Raw genomic sequence first — 18,691 nt, 5'->3', positions numbered from 1 at the left:
TGAGAGTAATTTTTTTTTCTACCCTAGATAGTATGCTGCTGGCATACAATCACTGGTGCGGCCGAGATGTCGCTGAGCGAGGATAGCTCCAATGCCGTGACTACTTGCGTCAGTGTAATTCGATAGGGGCCGAAGGGTTGAAATGGGCCAGGACGGGTGGATTGGTGAGAGCAGCGATAAATTCGGAAAAAGCTGCAGCTTGGTCAGAGCCCCAAGAGAAATGTGCATCTTCTTTCAGTAGGGCGATCAAAGGCTGCGAAGTTCTGGACGAAACGATTAAAATACGAACCCAAGCCGAGAAAACTTCAAACATCACTAGATGAACGTGGCGTGGGAAAAGTACGAACGGCGCTAATCTTATCGGGGTCAGGCTGAACACCGTCAGTATTCCCCAAGTGGCCAAGAACTGATTTCCCGATGGCCGAAACCACATTTTTTGGAGTTGAGTTGAAGGCCGGCGCGGCGGAGTAGTTCGAGAATGGTAGAAAGGGGAGAGATGTGACTGTCAAAAGTGGACGAGAAAACAATGACCCCGTTTAAATAAACACAGAGAAGTCATCCACTTGAAGCGGCGCAGCATCGAGTATATCATCCGTTCTAAAGTTGTAGGGGCGATACATAGGCCAAACCTTATCACTTTAAATTGGCAAAGCCCGTCAGTAGTGATAAATGCTGTTTATTCGCGGTCTCGTTCATTGACGGAGATTTGCCAGTAGCCAGAGCGAAGGTGGATGGCGGAAAAGTAGCTGGCTCCATGTAAGCAATCAAGTGCATTGTCGATGCATCTCCGAGCTTTCTTCTGTACTAGCACGAGACAGATGACGGCCAGGGACTGTTTGAAGGCTCAGTGATGTCATTGACCAACATCCTGTCGACTTCATGTTGAGTCACCTGGCACTCAGAAAGAAAGACACGGTACGGTTGCTTGTGAATAAGAGCAGCATCGCCGTTGTCGATGCGGTGGGCTACAACAGACGTTTGGACAAGAGTTCGGATACCAAAATCAATTATGTCGCTGTATGAAAGCAACAGCTTGTAAATCGGTTCGACAGAATTGGGTTGCAAGTCGGCCGCAGTTATCACTGTTCAAAGAAGACGACACAGGAGCGGTGGGGGCTATGCGGGGTGCATAGGGAGGGTCGAGAGTTACAGCTGAAACTTCACAGTCGTTAAGCGGCGAAAGTTCAGCTAATAAAAATCCGTCGGGGAGGACTTGGGTCGACAAACTGAAGTTGAGGACTGGGAGAGTGGTGTGATTCTGAGATACGTGTACGATGAGATGTGGGAAGATGACGAGACGCTGCAGGGCATCTGTAATGGGGCACGCAAGGTATTCTCCATCGGGCACGGGTGGGAAAGGGCACATGGAATGTGCACTACAGTTTTATGAGGGAGGTGGGAATATTTTGCTGAGCGGAGACGGAGGTGGCGTGGAGAGGTCTTTAGATCAGATGGAAGGTCCAGGCGTAGAATGCCGGTTGAGCAGTCAAGGGCTGTGTGCGCGGTCAAGAAGTCAAGGCCAAGGATCAGGTCATGTCTGCTTATATATATATATATATATGTATAGCAGACAAATGAAAAAGAAATGAGGGTCTCGTTAATAAACCATATAAAGGAACGAACAGTCTGCAATTGCAAGGCAAATGGCTTTTTTATATTTATACTGTTGACATTTACATTAATGTGTCTTATGGTGATTATTAGAATAAGAGCATTAGATGCAAAGCGGAAGGAAACCCAAATATACATATATATATATGTATATATATATATATATATATATATATATATATATATATATATATATATATATATATATATATATATATATGCAGATCAATCAAGGGGAAATGAGGGTGCTCGTTATAATACATGAAGGAAAGAAGCCAACAGTCGGCGAGGCCAAGGAAAGCGTTGGGGATGGTATGTTTATGTCATTTTTTTTTTTTACTGTTTACTTCGATAACCACAGAAATTAGTAATGTAATCTGTTTAGGGGAAAGATAATTAGACACAAAGTAGAAGAAAAAACAACGTGCCGATGGTGGGATCCGAACCCACGACCTCCGAATAACGCGTCCGGTGCTCTACCAACTGAGCTACATCGGCCGCTGTCCCCCCTGCTACTTTCTTGGGTATTTATGTTGTCTGTATACGAACTTTGAGAGTGTTCACCAGCGCCACCCTCAGCCATAGCGGCGGACGTGGGACGTCCTTTGTTACCGCCAGCGTCACGTAGAACGTGATCAAGAGCGAGGGCGAAAGCTGTGCTAGAACCCTCTTACGCTACCTATGGCTTCAAGACTGCCAGAACCGAGACCCCCGTAAGCTACAAGCAGATCAATCAAGGGGAAATGAGGGTGCTCGTTATAATACATGAAGGAAAGAAGCCAACAGTCGGCGAGGCCAAGGAAAGCGTTGGGGATGGTATGTTTATGTCATTTTTTTTTTAATGTTTACTTCGATAACCACAGAAATTAGTAATGTAATCTGTTTAGGGGAAAGATAATTAGACACAAAGTAGAAGAAAAAACAACGTGCCGATGGTGGGATCCGAACCCACGACCTCCGAATAACGCGTCTGATCACGTTCTACGTGACGCTGGCGGTAACAAAGGACGTCCCACGTCCGCCGCTATGGCTGAGGGTGGCGCTGGTGAACACTCTCAAAGTTCGTATACAGACAACATAAATACCCAAGAAAGTAGCAGGGGGGACAGCGGCCGATGTAGCTCAGTTGGTAGAGCACCGGACGCGTTATTCGGAGGTCGTGGGTTCGGATCCCACCATCGGCACGTTGTTTTTTCTTCTACTTTGTGTCTAATTATCTTTCCCCTAAACAGATTACATTACTAATTTCTGTGGTTATCGAAGTAAACATTAAAAAAAAAAAATGACATAAACATACCATCCCCAACGCTTTCCTTGGCCTCGCCGGCTGTTGGCTTCTTTTCTTCATGTATTATAACGAGCACCCTCATTTCCCCTTGATTGATCTGCTTGTAGCTTACGGGGGTCTCGGTTCTGGCAGTCTTGAAGCCATAGGTAGCGTAAGAGGGTTCTAGCACAGCTTTCGCCCTCGCTCTTGATCACGTTCTACGTGACGCTGGCGGTAACAAAGGACGTCCCACGTCCGCCGCTATGGCTGAGGGTGGCGCTGGTGAACACTCTCAAAGTTCGTATACAGACAACATAAATACCCAAGAAAGTAGCAGGGGGGACAGCGGCCGATGTAGCTCAGTTGGTAGAGCACCGGACGCGTTATTCGGAGGTCGTGGGTTCGAATCCCACCATCGGCACGTTGTTTTTTCTTCTACTTTGTGTCTAATTATCTTTCCCCTAAACAGATTACATTACTAATTTCTGTGGTTATCGAAGTAAACATTAAAAAAAAAATGACATAAACATACCATCCCCAACGCTTTCCTTGGCCTCGCCGACTGTTGGCTTCTTTCCTTCATATATATATATATATATATATATATATATATATATATATATATATATATTGTAGTGTGGTAATTTTCGTCTTCATAGCCACTGCCATGGATCGCGTGCTGGCGCGCTCGAGGACGAAGAAGTTGGTCGCTGCCTTGCTGATTCGCCACGCCTGACGCTCCGCTGCGAGTTCCTCCTGAGCGGCTATACCCATCAGAATAAACACACCCCTACAATTGGTGCAGGTGCTGCTGGGTACATTCCCATCCATCCTGGAACTTAGAAGCCGCACATTGATCTCTGCTTCCACCATGCCGGACGAGACCACCTCGACATCGGCGCCCATACCAACTCCGGTACTGTGTTCTGGCGTTCTACGGCAGCGTGATCCATGCCTCTTCAGTGGCACGGCTGACCAAGACGTCGACGACTGGTTGTCGGCGTATGAACGTGTCAGCAGTTATAACAGATGGGACGGCACTATCAAGCTAAGTAGCGTAATCTTTTACCTGACCGACGTGGCGAACCTCTGGTTTCGCAACCATGAGGCAGACCTGCCATCTTGGTCTGCATTTAAAATGAATTTTGCGGAAGTATTTGGCCGGCCTGCATTTCGCAAGCTCCGAGCAGAACAGCGCTTGCGTGAGCGCACTCAGCATGCCGAAGAGTCATTCACAAGTTATATAGAGGACATCGTTGACCTGTGCAAACATGTCGACCCACTAATGTCCGAAGCGGCTAAGATCGGACACATCTTGAAAGGTATCTCCGAGGACGCGTGTCAGATGCTCTGGGTGAAAACTCCTGCCTCCATCAGTGACGTGATTAAGCTTTGCCAGAGCTACGACAAGCTTCGAAAGCAGCGAGCTTCTACCCCGCGGTCCGGTGTTAGAGACGATGCCATCTCTACACTAGCACTGAGTGGTTCTACTTTATCAGAGGACAGCCCTTTGATTCAACAGATCAAAGCCTTAGTTCGCGAAGAGGTAGCCCGCCAGCTATTCCTGGTCCCTCAATTACAAGACACTAGTCGCCTTGTTCCTGACATGGCTCCACCCTTGGCCCCTACCATACGGCGTGTCGTGCAAGACCACATCGCTGATGCCCTTCCGCCTAGCCCCGTGCTCCCGCCCAGCCCCGTGCTGCCGCTCAGCCCCGTGCTGCCGCCCAGCCCTGTGCAGGCGCACGTAATTGCACCATTGACGTACGCCCAAGTTGCAGCCAGGACGCTAATGCCAACCGCACCTGTTTCCTACCAGGCCGCCCCTTCCAACCATCCTTCGCCTTTGCCAGGGTCGGTGTTCCATGTCCCTATTCCAAGGGTACGCCAACGCCCTACGAACCCGTGGCGCACCGCAGATAACCGGCCAATCTGCTACTCTTGCGGGCTGTCGGGCCATGTAGCCCGTCTTTGCCGCCAACGCCTTCCACCTTATCGCTCTGACCCCTGGAACTACTCGGACGACGCCGACCAGCCCTCGCCGAGAACTCAACCCGGTTCCGACTTCGCTTCTCGGGACAATCAAACCTATACCTCTCGCCGATCATCTTCCCCTCGTCGCCGTTCACCATCACCGCTTCCCCGACGTTCTACCGGCGCTGTTGAGGGAAACTAACAGTCGCAGTTCCGGGGCAAGAACTGCGCTTGGTTCGAACTTTTCAAGTCTCCATCTTCTCCCGCTAACGTAATACAAGTGTTCGTCGATGGTCTCGCAATACTCGCTCTTGTTGACACGGGCGCTGCCATATCCGTCATCAGTGAATCTCTTTGCCGTCGTCTTCGCAAGGTGACCACCGCACTACCCCACTTTTCGCTTCGCACCGCTTCATCCCAGCGCATTCATCCCTCAGCAGCGTGCACGGCCCGTGTTCTCATCGAAGACGTCTTTTACACCATCCACTTTATTGTACTGGCCCACTGCTCACACGACATCATCCTGGGCTACGATTTCCTTTCCACTCATCGTGCCGTTATTGACGGCGCCCGCTCGGAAGTTGCCTTTTTTCCTGTGTGTGATACTGTCTTGTGTGACGTCCCTACCCGGTCTGTAAAACTCCTTGTCGCCAATGACACAGGCATTCCTCCATTTTCTGCTGCCCTCGTTCCACTCTTCTGTGAAAGTGTTACTACTTCGACAGTCTTCTTCACACCGTCCGATGCCGCTTCACGCCATGCGTGCCTCCTGCTTCCATTTGCTGTTCTCATGTTCGAAGAAGGTCTTAGTGCAATGTATGTATCGAATCCATTTTCGTGCCCATCCGTCCTGCTACGCGGCGAGTGTCTCGGTCATATTGAAGAACTCTATCCTGCGCGTGTAAGTACTCTTCCTGCCACGCCTACATCATTAGAAGTTAATGTTCTCAGCTCTTGCGATATAGCGACCGCTTCGACACTACCAGATGTTCTTCAACAAGCTATTCAAGCAGATCTTCCACCCGCTCAACGCGATCAAATCTCTGCCCTTCTACGTAGCTTCACTTCTGCCTTCGACCTTCCTCACACTGCTCTGGGTCGCACGTCTCTCGTTACGCACACAATCGACACTGGTACAAACGCACCTTTACGACAGCGTCCTTACCGCGTGTCGGCCTCTGAGCGCCAAGTCATTGCTGATAACGTGGACGATATGCTTCGCCGGGCCGTCATACAGCCATCAAACAGTCCATGGGCTTTTCCGGTTGTTTCGGTCACCAAGAAAGATGGTTCCATCCGGTTTTGCGTCGATTACCGTAGGCTAAACAAGAACCCGCGCAAAGACGTCTATCCTCTGCTACGAATCGACGACGCCTTGGACTGTTTACAGAGAGCCGAGTATTTCTCCTCTTTGGATTTGCGCTCTGGCTTCTGGCAGGTGCTGGTGGCTGACGATGACCGCTCGAAAACTGCCTTTATAACACCCGATGGCTTATACGAGTTCAACGTTATGCCCTTTGGCCTTTGCAATGCCCCGGCTACTTTCGAGCGCCTGATGGACACTGCTCTTCATGGACTCAAGTGGCAGACCTGTCTTTGTTATCTGGACGACATCGTAGTTTTTTCTACCGACTTTTCTTCTTACCTTATCCGCCTAAAGGATGTCCTCACGTGTCTCGCCGAAGCTGGGCTTCAGTTGAATTTGAAGAAGTGCCACTTTGCCGCTAGAAAACTCACAATTTTAGGCCACATAGTTTCTAAGGACGGCATTCTTCCCGACCCCACCAAACTTCGCGCAGTTGCAGAGTTTCCGAAGCCAACCTGCCTGAAGCAGCTCCGGAGCTTTATCAGCCTCTGCTCCTACTTTCGACGTTTCATCTTGAACTTCGCCTCTATCATCGCTCCTCTGACCCAGCTCCTTGAGGGCAGCTCCGACCTTTCAGCCTGGACTCCGGCCTGCGATAAAGCCTTCGACACTTAACGCCGTCTTTTGGTTTCGAATCCCATTCTACACCACTTTGATCCGACTGCGCCTACGAAGATTCACACTGACGCCAGCGGTATTGGGCTTGGTGACGTCCTTACCCAACGTAAGCCTGGTTACAGCGAGTATGTTGTGATATACACCAGCCGAACATTGACGAAAAAAGAGTCCAATTATTCAGCCACAGAAAGGAAATGTTTGGCCATTATTTGGGCCATCGGAAAATTTCGTCTCTATATGTATAGCCGACCGTTTTATGTTGTGACCGATCACCCCGCTTTGTGCTGGCTGGCCTCTCTGAAAGACCAATCCGGTCGCCTTGCTCGCTGGGCTCTCCGTCTCCAGGAGTATGACATCCATGTCATTTATCGATCAGGTCTGAAGCATAGGACGCGGGGTGCTCTTTCCCGCTCGCCATTGCCTAGTGATACCTCGTCTGAGCACGTCTGTGCTTACGATTTGTCGACTCTTTCCACTGTCGACATGGTTGCCGAGCAGTGAAATGACGCGTGGACCAGTGCACTTTTGCATTTTCTTTCAAGTCCTACTCCCCGTCATTCATCCAAAGCGCTCGTCCGGCAAACCCACCACTTCTCCATTCGTGACGTTCTTCTCTATCGCCGCAATTATTTGCTTGATGGACGGAAGTGGCTTCTAGTCATCCCGCGCCATCTCCGCGCTGACATTTGTGCTGCGTACCATGGTGACCCACAGTGTGCCCACGGTGGCGTATTGAAAACCTACACGCGCCTACGTCTGCGATTTTGTTGGCGTGGAATGTACCGCTTTGTACGACATTTCGTGCGCACTTGCGAATCTTGCCAACGCCGAAAAATTCCACAGAATTCCCGTTTCGTTGCAGCCGTTACCCTGCCCTGCTCATCCGTTTCACCGTGTTGGCATAGATCTCTATGGCCCTCTTCCTACTACTTCCACTGGAAACCGGTGGATTATCGTGGCAGTAGACCATCTTACTCGCTACACTTAAACATCACCGTTACCCTCTGCCTCCGTAAGAGACGTTGCTTTGTTCCTTCTCAACAACTTGATTCTTCGCCACGGGACTCCGCAGGAACTGCTCAGTGACCGCAAACGCGTTTTCTTGTCCGAAGCTCTTGAGGCACTACTGAAAGAATGCCGCATCATTCACCGCACCGCAACTTCTTACCATCCTCAGACGAATGGCCTGACAGAGTGCTTCGACCGTACTTTGAGTGACATGCTGGCCATGTACGTCAACGACGCTCATTCCAACTGGGACCAAGTTCTTCCCTTCGTAACCTACGCATACAATACTGCGATACAGATCACCACTGGATTCTCTCCCTTCTTTCTTCTTTACGGACGCGAGCCAACCTGTACAATGGACGCGCTCTTTCCCTACCGCCCTGATGTCTCTGAATTGATGCCACTCTCGGACGCCGCCAGTACGCACAAGAATGCTGTTAACGTCGCCCAAGGGTGGACCACCCCCTTAGCCTATAGAATATTTCAAAATTGCTGTCGGGACACGGACCCCGCGTGCCGATATCTCGTCTGGGCTCCTAGCCACCAGGGTCTTGCAGGGAACGAGGCAGCTGACGCAGCCGTCCGCGCGCTTTCTCTCCGGGCGGTTTCCTCGGGACTCGAATCGGCTGAGGACATCGATTCCAATCCGACACACATTCAAAGATATTGTAATTTTTTATCAAAACGCGCATCGCAAATGCCGTAACCTCTGCAAAGGGTTAGGAAAAGCGAACGAGAGGCTGCTCCTGCGCCTCTTCACTAACACAATGCTGTGCCCGGCAGTACTTAAACATTTTGGCTCACAATTCACTGAACAGTGCCAGTACTGTGGGGAGGTGGCTGACACCTACCACATGGTATGGGCCTGTCAACATAACCCATCCCTTCCCCCATCCCTAACCCTTCCCGGGAGGACTGGGAGGCGACCCTGCTTGGCTGCTGCGAGCTACAGGCCCAAATGGCCTTAACGCGGCGTGCGCGGGCGGCGGCAACCGCCAATGGGGTCCCTTACTATGGTCTCCACCCAGTATTATAAGGCTGAAGCCCTTCTTAAAGCTCCGCGTCAAACCTCCTATTATGAAATAAACGTTTTCACCACCACCACCACCTCGCCCGTTCGCTTACAACGGAAAACCAGTGGCAACAAAAACGCCACCGCGACACCGGCGAGTCTTCTACATATGCACCTAACTGCCTGGTATGGCTCGGGGTCCCTGCCACAACCACCGGCCTTTCAAAGAAGCTTCTTGCTCGATATCATGGTCCATACCGAGTCCTCCAACAAACATCTCCTGTCAACTACGTAGTTGAGCCTGTTACGCCCTCTGTGGACTTGCGTCGCCGTGGACGCAACAGTTCATGTCAACCGAATCAAGCCATACTACGATCCGTCTGTTCTGTCGGCTCCATAAGTCGCCAGGATGGCTCCTTCTCCACCCGGGCTGGGGGGGGAAATGTAGTGTGATAATTTTCGTCTTCCTAGCCACTGCCATGCATCGCGTGCTGGTGCGCTCGAGGACGAAGAAGTTGGTCGCTGCCTTGCTGATTCGCCACGCCTAACGCTCCACTGTGAGTTCCTCCTGAGTGGCTATATCCATAAGAATAAACACACCCCTACAATATATATATATATATATATATATATATATATATATATATATATATATATATATATATATATATATTGTGAGCACAACGTCAGAACTTTCACCTCTGTCACCTGTACATAACCGTGGTTCGCAAGGTCACGCGCAGCATTCACGATTGTGGTTGGAATAAAGGCCTTTGTTCGAGCGGTGGCTCACACAATATATACAGTCATATTGTGATTCAATTCACTGTTGCTCTGTTCTCGTGAAATATGACGGCTTTGAAGACTCGGCAAAAATTAAGACGGTCATGCAGAACGCATGTGCCCGAATGAAAACGACAACGCACCTATGGGCCACGTGCGAGGTGTTCGTGCCTCTTCGGGGAAGGGGGTGACGCATGGACCCAGGTTGCCTACCCTCTACGTGATGGTGGTGGTGGTGAAAAACTTTATTTAGTGGAGCCGCGAAATACTCGTTACAAGGGCTGGGCCGGCTCCTGATCACGGGTGATGGCCAGCAGGCAGTGCCTGACGGCGACCGCTTCAGCCTAGTCGACCAGTCTCCTTTGTGGAGCCGGTTCTGAGCTGGAGACCGCGATCTCCCAAGCCTCGTTGTCCGTAAGGTGCCATTCGGCCGGTGGTTGAAACTCCGGGCATCTGAACATATGTTCGAATGTAGCTCTCGGGGCCTCGCAGAGGGAACATTCGGACTGATGAGTAGAGGGGGAGAAGAGTGCCAGCAGTGCTGGGGAGGGAAAGTTGCGGGCTTGAAGGTGTCTCCATGTTATTTGTTGTGGTTTAGTTAAGGAGGGGTGTGGGGGAGGGTAGTGAAGTCTTTCAGACCGGTAGTGTAGTGTAATGTCGTTGTAGGTGATCAGCCGATCTCTGGCACTGCCTAGGTCCTCGGTGTCTGTTGCTCGGTCGACGTATGCTCGAGCAGCAGAATTGGCCGCTTCGTTACCGGGGTTGCCCGAAAGGGCTGGTACCCAGACAAGGTCTATGGGTCGGAATGTTTGAACGTTGGTAGTTAATATTTTGTGAGAGGCAGCATGTAGCTGGCCTCGGGCGAAATTTTGTATGGCAGTTTTAGAATCGCTGAGGATAAGGGTGGCAGTGAAAGAGACTATCGCGATGGCTATAGCTGATTCTTCCGCTTCTACGGACGTTCGGGTAATGATAGATGCTGATGTGATGTGTTCGAAGCGGCTGGATACCGCGCATATCGCATAAGCTGAGCGGTGTGAATATTCTGCGGCGTCCACGTAGACCGTGTCGGGTTCGTTCGCATGTGCTCTGTGTAGGGCACGTGCTCTCGCTTTCCGTCTGGCCTGGTTATGAAGGGGATGCATGTTTTTCGGAAGTGGGTGGACAGTGAGGTGACCGCGGACTGTCTTTGGAACTGCATAAGTTTCTACTGGAGGGGCACCTAACGGTCTAAGTTGGAGAAAGGAAAGAATGTGGCGGCCAGTTGGGGTAGTGGAGAGCCGTCCTAGTTGGGCGATGCGGTGGGCTTCCACCAGTTCGCTGAAGGTGTTATGAACACCCATGCCTAAGAGTCGATAGGTTGGGGTGCGCTTAGGTAAGCCGAGAGCTGCCTTATAAGCGTGTCTGATGAGAGCATCCACCTTGTCTGTCTCTGTTTTTGTTAGATATAAATACGGAATCGAGCAAAGAATGCGGCTTATAATAAATGCCTGTACTAAGCGCCTGAGGACATGCTCGCGCATTCCACAGTGCTTGTTGGCTATACGTTTGATTAGGCGGGTGATCTGATGTGTTGTGTTAGTCTGGGGAGTGTATCCGTGTTAAGGCCGTTGTCTTGTATAAACATACCTAGTATTCGAAGTTTGTGAACTTGTGGTGTTGGCTGACCATCTACGGTGATGAGCATAGGGGGTTGGTGGTGTTTCAGCGGGCTTGGGTGGAGTATCAGGAGCTCGGATTTGGTGGAGGAACATGCAAGGCCTATTGAAGCTGCGCATCTTGACACCATGTCTGCCCCCTCCTGAAGAGTTTCTTCCATGCTACCTACATTGCCAGTGGTGGTCCACAGGGTGATATCATCTGCATATAGAGAATGGGAGAGGTTTGGGATCTGTGACAGCTTTTTAGCCATGGGGATGAGTGTGATGTTAAATAAAAAAGGGGAAAGGACTGATCCCTGCGGGGTGCCTCTATTACCGAGGGTAAAAGTGGGGGATTTTAGGGGACCGAACCGAATTTCTGCTGTGCGATTCCGGAGAAATGGTGAAATGTAAGCAGGTGTTCGGTTTCCCACATTCAGAGTGGATAGTGCATCCAATATAGAGGAGTGATAGACATTGTCAAATGCCTTTTGCAAGTCTAGAGCCAGTAATGCTCTTGTGCGTTTGCAGTGTCGGGGATGGAGAATTTCTTCTGATATCTGTAGCATGACATCTTGGGTGCATAGGTGGCTGCCGAAACCCAGCATTGTGTGAGGAAAAAGGTCGCGGGTTTGCATGTGTGTATGTAGCCGATTCAAGACAACGTGTTCAAAAAGTTTACCAAGACATGAAGTTAGCGAAATGGGCCTAAGGTTTGAAAGAGTGAGCGGTTTGCCGGGTTTAGGTATAAAGGTAACCTGAGCGTGCGTCCACTCTGAGGGAAGCGTTCCCTCTTGCCAGTGTTGGTTAAAGAGTTCCGTTATTGTCTGGATGGAGTTTTCATCGAGGTTTCTAAGTGTTTTGTTCGTGACCTGATCGGCTCCTGGAGCAGACGTAGTGCGGAGTTGGAGCATGGCTGCTCTGACTTCATACTTTGTGATGTCTTCGTCTAGCTCATGGTTTTGGGTTCCAAGGTACTGTGGTAAGGGTGTCTTCGGTGTGGTTGTGAGGTATGTATCTTTTAAGGATTGAATAATGTTTCGTTGTCCATGTTTATGCCATGGATAAGACGCGTCACATTTTTCTGCTGTACATTTTTGGCGTGATCGGGTTCAAGAAGGCATCGTAGCAACCGCCACGTGTCCTTAAGTCCTAGGTTTCCAGCAAGGCGGTCGCATACTTGACCCCATTGCTGGTGGCTGAGCTGTGCCGCGTGCGTCTCCATTTCCCTTATGAGAGCGGAGATGCGTAGCTTCAGGGCGCGATTGTGTTTGTTTTTAAGCCATCGCTTCTGTAAGCTCGAGTGAGCTTCCCACATGTGGAGTAATCGGCTGTCAGTCACCTCCGAGGTTTGTGTGCACGGCATTTCCCATGTGGCCGTGTTCACGCCCTTGTTGAGGTTAGCCAGCCAATTCGTAAGGTGGTCTATCTGCTTCGGGGCCTCGGTACGAAGATCGCGAAAGCGATCCCAGTTGGTGATTTTGAGTTTCCTCTTTACACGGGGGGTTATGGAGGATAGTGAGAAAGAGGTCTCAATTATATAGTGATCGCTACCAAGAGAGGTTTGCGTGTTTGTCCAATAGCATTGTGTTATGTTTTTCGTGAGTGTAAGATCGGGGGTGGTGTCGTTCTGTACACTGTTGCCGATGCGCGTGTACTGTTGTGTATCATTGACAAGGGTTATGCCCTCATTTTGGAGAAGTGTCCAGAGTAGGGCGCCTTTACTGCAAGTCATTTTGTATCCCCATGTGATATGGCGGGCATTAAAGTCTCCTGCAACTATCAATGGTTGGTTAGCGCTGATTTGAAGGGCTTTTTTCATGGCCGCCCTCTACGTGAGGAATTGCTTGCGTTGGTTGGTTCACAGGAAGGGAAAGGCGCAGTATCTGTCACAATTGCTCTGTGAACACCTGAATCGCGCCGTAAGGAAAGGGAGGAAGGTGGGAGTGAAGTGGAAAGAGAGAAAGGGTAGCCGTAGTGGAGGGCTACGGACTAATTTCGACCACCTGGGGATCTTTAAGGTGCGCTGACATCGCACAGCACACGGACGCCACTTCGTTTCGCCTCCATCGAAACGCAGCAGCCGTGGTCGGGTTCGAACCCGGGAACTCCGGCACAGTAGTCGGGCGTCTTACCACTGCGCCACCCCGGCGGGTCGGAATTGCTTGCGTAGGACACGGAAATGGGAAGATACTGCCGCTGATGGACTAACGGCTATAATGCCGAGTTATGAAGCTTTCCTCTGGAGCCTTCGCGGCCTTCAGTGTCCTCATGGTTTTCACCGTAGGTAGAAATAAGTTCCTACGTTAGCAGGGTCCAGCACCCCACCACTAATTATGAATGTGCTCCTAAAATAAACTTGCGGTTCCTCAGTAGAGACTCTGATATATTATTCAGTCAGAGTCGCTCAGCTGCTTTGGATCACGCATTGTCGTTATCTGTTTGATGGGTAAATAAGGGCAAAGTTTGCAACATTTCATAACAAAATGGCCTTGAGCTGCGCTTTCTAGCGTGCATTATAAGGTTAGGTGGTTAAAATATTCCGAGCGCGCTACAACGCCTTCCTAAAGAGCTCTCCGCCAACTTCATGACTATAAAAAAAAAGCCCCGCCGGGGTGGTGCAGTGGTAAGACGTCCGACTACTGTGCCGGAGTAGCCGGGTTCGAACCCGACCTCGGCGCCTGCGTTTCGATGGAGGCGAAACGCAGAAACGCAGAGGCGTTCGTGTGCTGTGCGATGTCAGCGCACCTTAAAGATCCCCAGGTGGTCGAAATTTTTCCGTAGCCCTCCACTACGGCTCCTCTTTCTCTCTTTCTACTTTCACTCCCATCTTCCTCCCTTCCCTTACGGCGCGGTTGCGGTGTCCACAGAAAACAAGTGAGACTGTTACCGCGCCTTTCCCTTCCTATAAATAAATCATTTTTTATGACTATAAGTTAAGTTAAATTGGTTCACAGGAAGGGAAAGCCGCAGTAACTGTCACACTTGCTCTGTCGACACCCGAACCGCGCTGTAAGGGAAGGGAGGAAGGTGGGAATGAAAGTGGAAAGAGAAAAAGAATAGCCGTAGTGGAGGGCTACGGAGTAATTTCGACCACCTGGGGATCTTTAACGTGCGCTGACATCGCACAGCACACGGACGCCACTTCGTTTCGCCTCCATCGAAACGCAGCCGCCGCGGTCGGGTTCGAACCCGGGAACTCCGACACAGTAGTCGGGCGTCTTACCACTGCACCACCCCGGCGGGGCTGACTATAACCACCGCAATTTGTATTTTAGAGCGCAGCTCTTTGGAGTCCGTTCCTGGGTTTCGCGTCGGCGTCGGCGTCGTCGTCGGCCTCGTAACCAGCTCCGCCCCCCTTTCATCCCCCCAGACCTAGCAGCGACCGACTGATACCGCTGGATGCCGCTGACGCCGCCAGAGAGTCAAGATAACGTGACTGCATAGAACACCGTCGCCGCCATGCAGAAAGAGGAGGGGAGGGTCCCCCCCCCCTGTTCCTGTGTGGCGGATAGGGTGCTCTTCAGTTGCCGACGCGCCGGTTATTTCACGTAGGCCCCGGCACGTCGACGAATACGGGACCACCTTCCCACGGCTAGACCTGGTTCTTGGCGCTGCGGAAGCGAGGGTATCATATTGTTTGCGTCGGCATCGGCGGCGTTGTCCCTGAAACCAACTCCGCAGCTGGGGTTGACTCACTATCTGCGTCAGCAGCATCAGTCAGTAGCTGCTATCTCTTTCCTCCTCCCTTTATCGCGTTGTCCGCTTGCTGCGCGCGCTTCTGCCCCCATCGTTTGCCGCTGGGTGTTCACGCCGCCCCCCTCCCCCCTCTTCCTGCGAGTCTCCGGTTGTCAAAGCGCCGGCTCGAACTTTATTCTTTTCTTCGCTCCTCCTCCAATGCAACCCCTGTGCGGTGGCAATCAGAGAGCCAGATCGGTGGCGGCGGACATGTATAGAGAGAGAGAGAACAACTTTTATTTAAAATGCCTGCAGAATCGGTTAGGCTCCCTCCACGCAGGGAGGACAAGCTTTTACCGCGACGCGGCCACTACGTCAGTCTCGTGCGTTGTGCTCCTTGAGGTCTTGTTACGTCCCTCGCTACTTCCGCGGGTTCGAGAGGGCCGCCGCCCCCTTCTTGGGGGTGCTGCCCCCCCTCTCCTCGGTTTCGCTCGGTCGCTGCCTCTCTAGAGCTGCCGAGACCTGCTGGACGGCCTTGAGTTGTGTCTCTTGATCACAGCTCCTCGTTGCAGCCTCTAGCTGCGGCGGGATCGTCGTCTTCTCGCTGGCTTCGCGCGGATTTACTCTACAGTCCCAAAGGATGTGAGCCGCGGTGGCTCTCTCCTTCGCGCATAGTCTACACATGTCGCTCGCGTGCACACTCGGACACATGTGCTTAGCTAGCACCGGGGTAAGCAGGGACCCTGTCTGTAACTGTCTGTATAACACTGCCTCCTTCCGGGTAAGCCCCGGGTGAGGTGGCGGCATAGTCTGTCTGTTCAGTCTGTACCATTTCACTATTTCGTTGAAGGTGGTCATCTTGTCCTTGGCACTGCGCCGCGACCAAGACTCCGAGTCGGCCGTGCTTGCAGCCGCGCGGTTGGTTAGTCCTCGCGCGGCCGAGTTGGCCGTCTCGTTGTGGTTCACGTTTCCGCGTTTCGACACGTCACTGCCCATGTGGGCCGGAAACCACTTGATCACCACAGGACTTTTGCGTTCGATGTCTTCGGCCTTGCGCAGTATGCGCGCGGCCTCACTACATACCCTACCCTTGGCGTAGTTCTTCACTGCCGTTCTAGAGTCACACAACACTGTAGTGCATCCGGGGTCGGAAACGGCCAAGGCGATGGCCACCTCCTCCGCCCGGTGCGCTTCTCGAGTCCGGACGCTCACCGCGGTCTTCGTTGCACCCGTCGATGCCCCGACAACCACCGCCGCGTATGCGTCGGTGTTCCCTCGATACTCCGCCGCGTCCACGTAGGCGGCGCCTTCTTCTCTGGCGTGGAGGTCTACGAGAGCCCTGGCCCTCGCCAACCTCCGCTCCCTGTTGTGCTCGGGGTTCACGTTCTTCGGGATCGGGAAGACCCTGAGCTTTCTGTTGATGCTATCTGGTATAGGTACGTCTTTCTGCTGCTTGCCTTCCCTCGGTTCGAGGCCAAGGTCCCGCAGTATCTGTCTTCCGGTTCTCGTTTCAGAGAGACGCTCGAGTTGCGCCGTTCTCTGTGCTTCGGCTATTTCGTCCAGCGTGTTGTGGACTCCCAGCGCCATGAATTTTTCGGTGCTCGTGCTCCCGAGGAGACCGAGTGCCGCCTTATATGCCTTGCGTATGGTGGCGTCTATCTTGTTACGTTCACTCGGCCTCCAGTTGTGGAAGGCGGCCACGTACGTTATGTGGCTAACTGCGAAGGATTGAACGAGCCTAGTCAGGCTCTCCTCCTTCATCCCCGCTTTTCTGTTGGACACCCTCTTGATGAGTCTCATTGCCGCAGCCGCTTTGCCCGCGAGCTTGTTGACCGTTTCACCGTTGGCTCGGTTTCGCTGGATGAGCAGCCCGAGTACTCGAATCTTCTCGACCTCCGGTATTACTTGTCCTCCTGCCGTCTTGACCGTGATCTTGGGACGCTCGTACTTGACTTCCATATTTTTTCTTTTCCTGCCCGATCCTTTCGGGGGAATCACCAGCAGTTCTGACTTGGCCGGAGAGCAAACGAGTCCAGACCCGTCCAGCTGCTCCTCGATGGCGTTGACCGCTTCTTGCAGCGTTGTCTCGATGTGTCCGTCGCTTCCTCCCGGTACCCATAGCGTAACGTCGTCGGCGTAGATGGTGTGCCGGACTCCCGCTACTCTTTCTAGCCGGGTGGCCACCCCGATCATCACGAGGTTGAAGAGTAGCGGGGAGATTACCGACCCCTGCGGAGTTCCGACGCTGCCCAGCTTCTTCTCTTCGAGCTGCAGGTCTCCCGCACAGATTTCGGTGGTCCGTTCCGTCAGGAAGTCTTTTATGTACTGGTATGTCCTCCTGCCCATGTTTAGCCTGGATACTTGGGCCAGGATAGCCGAGTGCCTCACTTTATCAAAGGCGCTCTGCAAGTCCAGCCCGAGTACGGCTCTGTTGTCCTTGGTGCCCGTCGTATCGTCGATGATCTCGTTCTTCAGTAAGATCATGGCGTCTTGCGTCCCGAGTTTGTTCCGAAACCCGATGATGGAATTTGGGTAAAACTCCGATTCTTCCAGGTAACGCTGCCACCTGTTCATGAGAACGTGCTCGAGGACCTTTCCCACGCACGAAGTGAGCGAGATCGGCCTGAGGTTCTCTATGTTGGGTGGCCTGCCAGGCTTGGGGATGAGGATCGTCTTGGCTGCTTTCCATTGCTTGGGTAGCCTTCCTTCTTGCCAGCACTTGTTGTAGAAGTTCGTGAGCGTTTCGATGGCCGCTTCGTTGAGGTTCTTGAGCGCTCTGTTGGTCACTCGATCGGGACCCGCGGCAGACCTTCCATTGAGATTCTGCAGGGCAACTCTGACTTCCCAGGTCTGGATGTCGCGATCTAGCGTCTCGTTCTCTTTGCCTTGGTAATCCGGGTGTCTTTCCGTGGGGGTGGTCGGCAGGTACTTGGCGTCCAAGCGCCGCTTGACCTCGTCTTCCCCGTGTTCGCAGATTGCCTTGTGTAGGATCCTGGCCAGGTTGTTGTGTTGGTGGCCCTTGGTCTTGGTTTCGTCGAGGAGGTTCCGCAGCATGTTCCACGTCTTGCCCTTGTGCATCTGTCCGTCGGCTTCGTTGCAGGCCTCGTTCCACTGTTGGGTGCATAGCACCCTGCAGTGGACCTCGATCTGCCTGTTGAGCTCGGCGATCTTCTTCCTTAGACTTCGGTTGGTTCGTCGCTTCTGCCACCTCGCCTTTATGGACTGCTTGGCTTCTATCAGGTGGGCCAGCCGACTGTCCATCTTGTCTATCCGTTCGTCCGTCTCTAGCTCTTTGGTGGCTCCTTCCGTCGTCTCAACGACGTTGGCCGCCCATTGCTCGATGTCCGTAATGTCCTCTTGCACCGCGGATAGCGCCTTTCGAAAGGCGTCCCAGTCCGTAATGCGATGCTTCCTTATGCCGGTGTTGCCTTGGCCTTCGAGCGGTACGACGACCTCCACGATGTAGTGATCGCTGCCTAGCTCTTGGCCCGTGTTTCTCCATTTCGCTTCTCTTGATCCTCCGTCAGTTTTGACGAAGGTAAGGTCCGGAGTTGTGTCTCTCGTAACAGAAGTGCCAATCCTGGTGGGAAAGGCCGGATCCGTGATTAGGTTCAGTCCGACGTCGGTGGCGTCTTGCATCAGCTCTCTCCCCTTGACTGTCGTTCTGTGGTAGCCCCAGTCTTGGCTCGGAGCGTTAAAGTCTCCGCACACTACGAGCGTATTGCTCCCCGCGA

The 18,691-nt window shown here is 52.2% G+C and overlaps 1 non-coding gene across 1 annotated transcript; it reads left to right on the top strand.

Moving 5' to 3' along the window:
- The first annotated feature begins 3,226 nt into the window (after window positions 1-3,226).
- TRNAT-CGU (transfer RNA threonine (anticodon CGU)) lies at window positions 3,227-3,299 on the top strand. The gene has a single exon. It is a non-coding gene; the product is annotated as a tRNA-Thr (tRNA).
- The last annotated feature ends 15,392 nt before the right edge of the window (window positions 3,300-18,691 follow it).

The sequence above is a fragment of the Amblyomma maculatum genome, chromosome 10 (genome assembly GCF_055883805.1).
Source record: "Amblyomma maculatum isolate TAMU_Amacu chromosome 10, ASM5588380v1, whole genome shotgun sequence".
In the NCBI taxonomy this organism is placed as follows: domain Eukaryota; kingdom Metazoa; phylum Arthropoda; class Arachnida; order Ixodida; family Ixodidae; genus Amblyomma; species Amblyomma maculatum.
Note: the sequence above shows the minus strand (reverse complement) of the source record. Positions and strands in the feature narration are given on the sequence as shown.